Source organism: Suncus etruscus, chromosome 8 (genome assembly GCF_024139225.1).
Source record: "Suncus etruscus isolate mSunEtr1 chromosome 8, mSunEtr1.pri.cur, whole genome shotgun sequence".
Lineage (NCBI taxonomy): Eukaryota > Metazoa > Chordata > Mammalia > Eulipotyphla > Soricidae > Suncus > Suncus etruscus.
The window spans coordinates 101,284,440-101,292,519 of NC_064855.1; positions in this window are offsets into that span (position 1 = coordinate 101,284,440).

Here is an 8,080-nt window from a genome sequence, read left to right on the forward strand (position 1 = left end):
AAACACTTACCAGGAGAATAATATTTCTTTGAGATCTGGTCTCAGTTAGCCATGCTCAGGCCATTGCACAGCTTGCAGACTAGTTTTCAAAACATGGCTGAGATAATAAGGGGATATGAAGTGCTAGGAATTAAAGCCAAGACATCTGTATGCTCATCAAATGCTCTATTCATTCAACAATCTATTTTATTCCTTTGTCTTGGTTTCTGATCTTTTTTTAATATCTATCTTTCAGGGTATTTCTCACTTTCTCTTTCGCTCTTTATTAAAGTAGTGCTAATGTAATAGATTAGGTCTGGGGGCTGGAGTGGTGGTGCGGAGTGGTAAAGCATCTGCCTTGCCGGTGCTAGCCTAGGACGGACCATGGTTCAATCCCCTTGTGTTCCATTTGGTCCTCCAATCCAGGAGCAATTTCTGAGCACATAACAACAAGTAACCCCTGAGTGTTACCAGGTTTGGCCAAAACAAATAAACAAATTAAAATAGCTTAGTTCTGGTATATATATATATATATATATATATATATATATATATATATATATATATATATATATATATATATATATATATATATGGTATTTAATGTATTACACAATATTCAAAACACAGTAAAATGATTAAGTGATCACAATTCACATTCTTAAAACTAATAAGATATAAATTTTTATTTCAATATTCCCATAAACTAAAGATCTTTCAAAAGACATTTGTTGAAACCAACCAATAGTACAATGTATTAGAATCTTGACTTACATGTGGCTGACCATGATTCAATTCCCAGTTATCTTTTATGCTATCCCTAGTCTTTCAAGCTTTTAGGAGTAAACCCTGAGCTCAGAGTCAGGAGTAAGCATCACCTGGCCCCAAAAGAAACAAAAAGAAAAAATAGAGCACTGTCTACCTTTCCTCACATTGAGTTTATTTATGTGGAACTACCTTTAGAGTAAGGAAAAGTCTAAGAAAAAAAAGTTACTGAGCATTTTAGCAAAGTGACCAAATACAGAACTCAAACTCAGTCCTTTCAATTTGAATTTGGTAAGAAATAGCTTGCCTTGTTTACCTTTCACAAGAACATTAGATGAAAGTAATGCAGACAAGTAGAAACCCAGGATAATCTGAACTACCAGTGATTTTTATTGCATCATAAGTTATTTAAATATTGTAAATTTTTAAAACCAGTGTTTTTCAAACTTTGTATTCATGTGTTGACCATATTATTTCTCTATGTACGTGCCAGGTGCCAGAGTAAATAAACTGGTGTGTGTGTGTGTGTGTGTGTGTGTGTGTGTGTGTGTGTGTGTGTGTGTGTGAAGCTTTTGCTTCAAAACATGAAAAGAGAGAGAAACTATAGGTAAACAGGTTACTGTCCTGTTGATAAAACCTGATTTATTTTTCTTCATTTTTTTATTTCAATTTGCTTATTTGCTTGTATTTTTATGACCTCTTTAAATTGTCCCCTGCTTGTTTAATGATGGAATTCAGTTTAACATGACTAAAATCATATGTATTTTTTACTTAACTAATTTTCCATTTGTATTTTCTTTGCTGTTTTTTAACTTCTACACCTATGTAAATAGCCATAATACTCATGCATAGTTCTAATTATTTGAGTATTTAAATTTTTGTTAATGCATCCTCTACATATACCTTGTTTCAAACTGTTCACATTGATAAATGAAGGGCTGACAGGCTGCAAAAAAAAATTAAAAAAATAATCTATGAGGTGATGCAATTTAATTACCTCTCCAAGTTGGTAAAACTGATTAAAATACATGATAAGAGTTTCGTAATATTAAAATTTTATAAATTAATAGAAGTTCTAATAATTTTCTCTAACTGGGTACTTATTAACTGTCTGGTCATATGATAAACTGTAAAGCAGACACATTTAAAAATTGAAGACAATTATTACAAAGCACGACATACACGAATCACTTTCTTATAAAAAGACTTGGAACATAGCCTGTACTAAAAGGCACACAATTTTATTTTTATAACATAAATTTAAGTCACATTAATTTTCACCTCTTAAAACATGTAATAGAATTCTAACCAACATACATAGTTCTCAGTGAACAAATAGAATGTTGTTCTTTGAACACATCACAAATTTTATTGGATTTAATAAGAAAAAAGTCAACTATGTCTACCTTTTAATACATGTTTACTTAAAGTGTTACACTGAAAATATGCAGCATGATTTAATATATGTGTTATTTTGAACCTATCCCTCTGCACCATTCTAAGCCCTATGACTTGTAATAGACTGATAAAATATGGGCTCATCCTTCAAGAAAGGAGCTTAAAGTCCTGTTAGAGATAAATGCAAGGAAGTGACTAAAACAGGAACTGGTTGGATAAATATTACAAAAGACTCTGGTGTAAAAAATAATATTTTTATTTTCTCCCCTGAAATCCAGTACAGGACAAGTCAGAAAATTTATTTCAGTCTATATGGGATCCAAACTGTGGCCAGACACAAAAGAATCTGCAGAGGGCCCTACTCAAAAATGTTACTCAGAGTATATCTAAGAAATATGTGATAGTTTTTGCTGAATTTAACAGAAACCAATTTGGACTAGTCTTCATAAAAAAAAAAAGGAATTTGTTCTAACATCCTTAAGACAGCACAGAACTCCACATTAGGAATCTGCTTGCTAAAATTGTAGAATAGAAATGGAGTCAGACTTTAAATGTTAGCAGGTATCTTAGCTCCCTTGACAGTTTGCTGTTTGTCTTTGGGGAATGCTCATTAATTCTCTCTTCTTTACAAAACATATTTTTCTTCTTTCTGTTTTCACCTGGGTAACTCTGGAACAAGACAGATTCTTATTGTTATCAATTAAAGGTTTCAGCAACTGTGAGAAATGCTGGACATAGTTTTATATTTTGATTTTTATAACATTTCTAGGAACAGACTGATTAGCATCACCAGTGTATCTTTCAGCTTCACCCTGTGAAGTGGTGCGGATTTGTAAAGATTTCCTCTATGTAAAAACTCAATAATGTTATAATCAAGGAAGGTTATAGGAAAAGGAGAACTTTTTAGAATTTAAATGCTGATTGTAATCCCTGTCAATTTCTGAAAGATGGGTGTAAGAAAAATAAATTAATATCTTAGGACTTTAACTTGGGTAATTACTTATAAAACAGTTTAATAGTAATATAATTCAGACTCATAAGTTATTAATAATCCAAATGGTCCACTAAAACAAAACTAAGTCTAATTATCTCAAGGTTAATATCTGGCAGTTAAATGAACACAACAAGGTTTGAGCCACTATGTACTTTTAGAACTGACTACTCCAATTTGAGAAAGATTAGGAAACCTGACAAAAACTACTGGAAAGAGATTAAGGAAATAATGGAAGTGACACAAATTATAGATATGATATTATCTTTCCTCTCCTATGTAAAATCAATATAAAAAATAAAAGCAAACAATTCTTTTTATTTGAAACCTAAGTGGATAAGCACAATAGTAGGGCAATTTGCCTTGCATGCAGCTACCCAAGGATGGACCATGGGTTCAATACCCAGCATCCCTATATTTTCTCCTGAGTAACGAACAATTTCTGAGCGATAGAGCCAGGAGAAACACTTGAGTACATCTAACTGTGGTCAAAAAACAAATAAACAAAGAGCAAACAAAAGGTTCTGTAAATATTCTTTTGTATATTTTATTTGATTTCTATTAATATAAAGGAACATTGTACCTACTGGTTAACCTCATTAATACAGTTATCTACTTATTAAACAAAGTAAATAAAGAAAAATTTAAATTGCTTTGTTTTTCTGAGAATGAATATAAGCTAATTAATATAGTTTTAATTTCAGCATAATACATAAATTTATATTTCAATATATTTTTAAAATTTTCGATGCTCTCACTTAGATTATTTCATACTAGGAGGATCTTTCCCATCCTTGTAGTCTTCAAGTCTATATTTCTAGTTTCTAAATCAAACTTTTTTTTTCTATAAATATATTTAGATATATGTAGTATGAACTCTAGACGAAAATATCAGGCTAGCCACTCATTATCTCAGATTTTTGCTATTTGTGGGTTTGTTCTGGGTATTTATTTATTATTTTATTCAATTTCTCAGTGAGTAGGTGGACCTCCATGCACTAATTAACAAGTAACAGATGTAATGCTAAATGCCACAGATACAATCCTTGCCAATATAATACAGCTTTTATGAATATTAATATGCATTAGCACATTTATCTTAGAGCAAATAACTAAAGTCAGAAATGAGTTTTAACAACAAACTTTTTTTTAGTTCACATAAGTTGAAGAGGATTCCAGGAATTGGGGCACCCAACATAAGTAGTTAGAAGGAAAAAGAATGTCATAACAATCAAATAATTTCAACTTCCAAGTGAAACACTGAAAGGACAAATAAGTTGACTTAATTGTTTTTTACATTGGGGTCTCATATGAATGAGCTCAGAGGTTTATTCTATGCTAATTTTCAGTATGCAAGCTAGCCTTTACTTGCTTAAATATACTCCAGATGCAGTGAGATCTTTCATATTGGTAATAAGTAAAAACTAGCCATAATTGTAAATTTTGTATGATTATTCCTATAAATACGGTACTGTCATAATTGGGTCTTGGCATTGTCTTGCAGGCATCCTACATATGTTTAATCCTTGGTACTAGAATACAGTCTTTCAAGTCCTGTCGAAAGTGATCTCAAAAAATAAGATACAACATTTATCATTTATAAATATTTTATACAATATAAAATATGTGCTATGGCAATTGCAGAAATTTGGTTAGGTCATTTTGGGAAATTTACTATTTGCATAAGTTATAAGATATATTAATAGTTTGACTGTTTATAAAGAAGAGTTGTATACTGACAAGGTGGGCCCTCTAAGTTTGTAAGCCACATTTTATCATAAATATAATAAAATTTCTTCAGGTCAACTATGGTACTTGAGACATCAGAAAATAATAGGATTTGAAGGAGACACCATTTGAAATAACCTCATGAAATTAATCTCAGTTGAGATATTTAACATCAGAGTTAGATTCATTAAACACTAGATCCTGTGGTTTATAAAAAAGAACATGCCCTAAGCTCAGTAATCTTAAAGTTGCAATGAGTCACAAAGTAAAATACCAGAATTGATCTAGGAAGTATATATTGAGCAAGAATAATGAGGCAGAATGTTTAGAATATTGCTGAAGTTGAAATAATGGTTTAGTAAATAAAAGCAAGAGTACAAAAATATAGTAAAATTTAGTAAGCATAAGAACTATTCTTATGCAGCCAGAAGATGACCAAATGAGAATCTACCACTATTAATTCACTGTATTTCAAGAGTATGGGAAAAAATTGTAAATTATTTTATACTCAAGTGAAAACTGTATTCTGACTAAAGAGACTCAGTAATAAATCCAAGAAAAGAGATAGGCTGTGTCTGGGAACCTTCAGACTCAAACAAAGAAAGAGAAAGTAACTGAATCTTGAATCAATTTTTCTCAGAAATTTTAACAGCATTATACACTTTTGTTTTCACTGTAGTACACTGAGACTTATGAACCTCCCACAAGTATAGGGCTGAACTGAGGAAAAGCAAATAGTCAATAATATCATTTAAAACAATCTATCCTCTGGTTCAAAACATTGAGTTTCTTTCTATAAGTACAAAGCACATTCTCATTCTTTCTCTAGGTAAAACAATTCAATAGGCTTGTTCAATTAGAACATCAATATGAAAGCTCAAGTTGCTATGAGCTTTCTCACATGATGTTTGAATTTGGATAGCTTAAAATTTCAGTTAAGCACTGTTATTTACAAAGTTGTATATAATACAGCCATTCTAGTTAGTCAGCGTTTTAACACCAGCCATTATCACCATTGCAATCATCCCTGCAACAAAGTCTTCAGTTAACCAAACAACTACCCCCCTTAGTGGGCAAAAAAATAATTTACTTGATATTGCTTTTTTTCCATCCCATGTCTCATCATTGTATTACTAAAGTTATTGTCTGAGTATTTATTAAGCTATTAGGTGCAAATTTGAGACTTCTGTGTTATTTATTTTTCTCACTGAGTTCTTTGAGTTTTCTATGCAAACAGCCCAGTCTAGCTTGCTGTGTCCTTCTGGACTATTAGAACTGTGAAATTTGGAGATGTTGCAAGACAAAAGCACACTCTGAGAGTTGTAGAAGCCTGATAATTCAGGAGCATGGTGTCTCAGCTGGGGCATTTTTATGCCAATGGAAATTTATGTAAAGCTCTGTATGGAAGTCTGTGTGGAGCTATGGGTTTTCCAACAATGAAGAAAAGACTTGGTTAGTCTCCATCCCAAGAAGGATTCAGAGATCTGGGATGATATATATAAATATATATGTTGTTATTATAATATATGTTGTTTATAATTAACATCAATGTTATTTATATTATATATATATTAGAATGGGAGGTGGCATGACAAAAAACATTTAGAAGTTCTATACTACCATTAAGAAAGTAACATAAGGGGCAGAGAAATAGCACAAACGGTAGGGCATTTGGAATTGTATGTAACTAACCTAAGATAGATCTGGGGTTGGATTCCGCTCCAAGCATTTCATATAATCCCCTATCCTGTCAAGAGAGATTTCTGAGGCACAGACCCAGTAGTGTTGGCTCAAAAACCAAAAAAAAAAAAAAAAGTATAAAAGAAAGAGAGAGAAAGAAAGAAAGATAAGAAAGAAAGAAAGAAAGGAAGGAAAGAAAGAAAGTTAAAATGAAAGAAAGAAGAAAGTAGAAAGAAAGAAAGAAAGAAAGAAAGAAAAGAAAGAAGGAAGAAAGAAAGATAGAAAAGGAAGAAAGAAAGAGAGGAAAGAAAGAAAGCAAGAAAAAGAAAGAAAGAAAGCAAGAAAAAAGAAAGAAAAAAAGAAAGAAGAAAGAAAGAAAGAAAGAAAGAAAGAAAGAAAGAAAGAAAGAAAGAAAGAAAGAAAGAAAGAAAGAAAAGAAAGAAGAAAGAAAGGGAAGGAAGGAAGGAAGGAAGGGAACGAAGGAAGGAAAGAAAGAAGGAAAGGGAAAGAAAAGAAAGAAAGAAGAAAGAAGAAAGAAGAAAGAAAAGAAAGAAAAAGAAAAAGAAAAAATGAAAAGAAAGAAAAAGAAGGAAAGAAAGAAGAAAAGAAAGAAGGAAAGAAAGAAGGGAAAGAAAGAAAGAAGGCAGAATGGAAGGAAGAAAGAAAAGAAAGAAGAAAGAGAAATCAAGAAAAAGAAGGCACATAAAAGTCATTTTTCTTTAGCATCTTGAACTCATATTAAATAGTATTTCAGTGGGATATAGCAATGATTGGGATTTATCTTGATTACATAGCACTCTGTAACTTAATTCTGCTTTACAATTATTAGATTGTTATCTATATATACTTATACTGTTTGCACTTTGTTTTTCTCCCTATCATTAGAGTTTCTATCTCAAGGTGGTTCTTAGTTCGTTGTCACAATAACTGCCAATTAATTGAGTAAACAATTCACAAATAGAATAGAAAAGTGAATGAGCTACACATATAATGTCAAATGTAGAAAATTCCTAGCAATGTGAAATTTGTGAAAAGTGGTTATTTCAGGGGAATTCTGGTAATGTGAAATATAGTATGGTAATAAATTTACTTTTTAGGGGCCTGTGATATAGTACAATAGATAGGGTAAATAGTTTATATGGGGTTGATGTGGGGTTTTATCTCTGGCTTCACATATGATGCCCGAAGCACCACCAGAAGTGATTCCTGAGTGTAGAGCCAGGAGCACCACCAGTGTGGCCCAAGAACCAAAACCAAAACCAACTTTTCATTTAGAGAATATAAAAGGTGAGGAAATATGTCAACAGTCATCTTAGCATCAAGTTAGCTTGAACATACAAAGAACATAATGTATTTGTTTAAGAATTAAAAATATAAAAAAAAGAATTAAACATAAACTTTAAACTTTATTGAATAATCAATAAAGTATATAAAGATCTTAAAATCTTTATAAAAAGTTCAGTGAAATACTCATTTTTAATTAAAATAACTTAGATAAAATGTAGCTAAAACTATAGATTCTCATCAAATCCCTCAGAA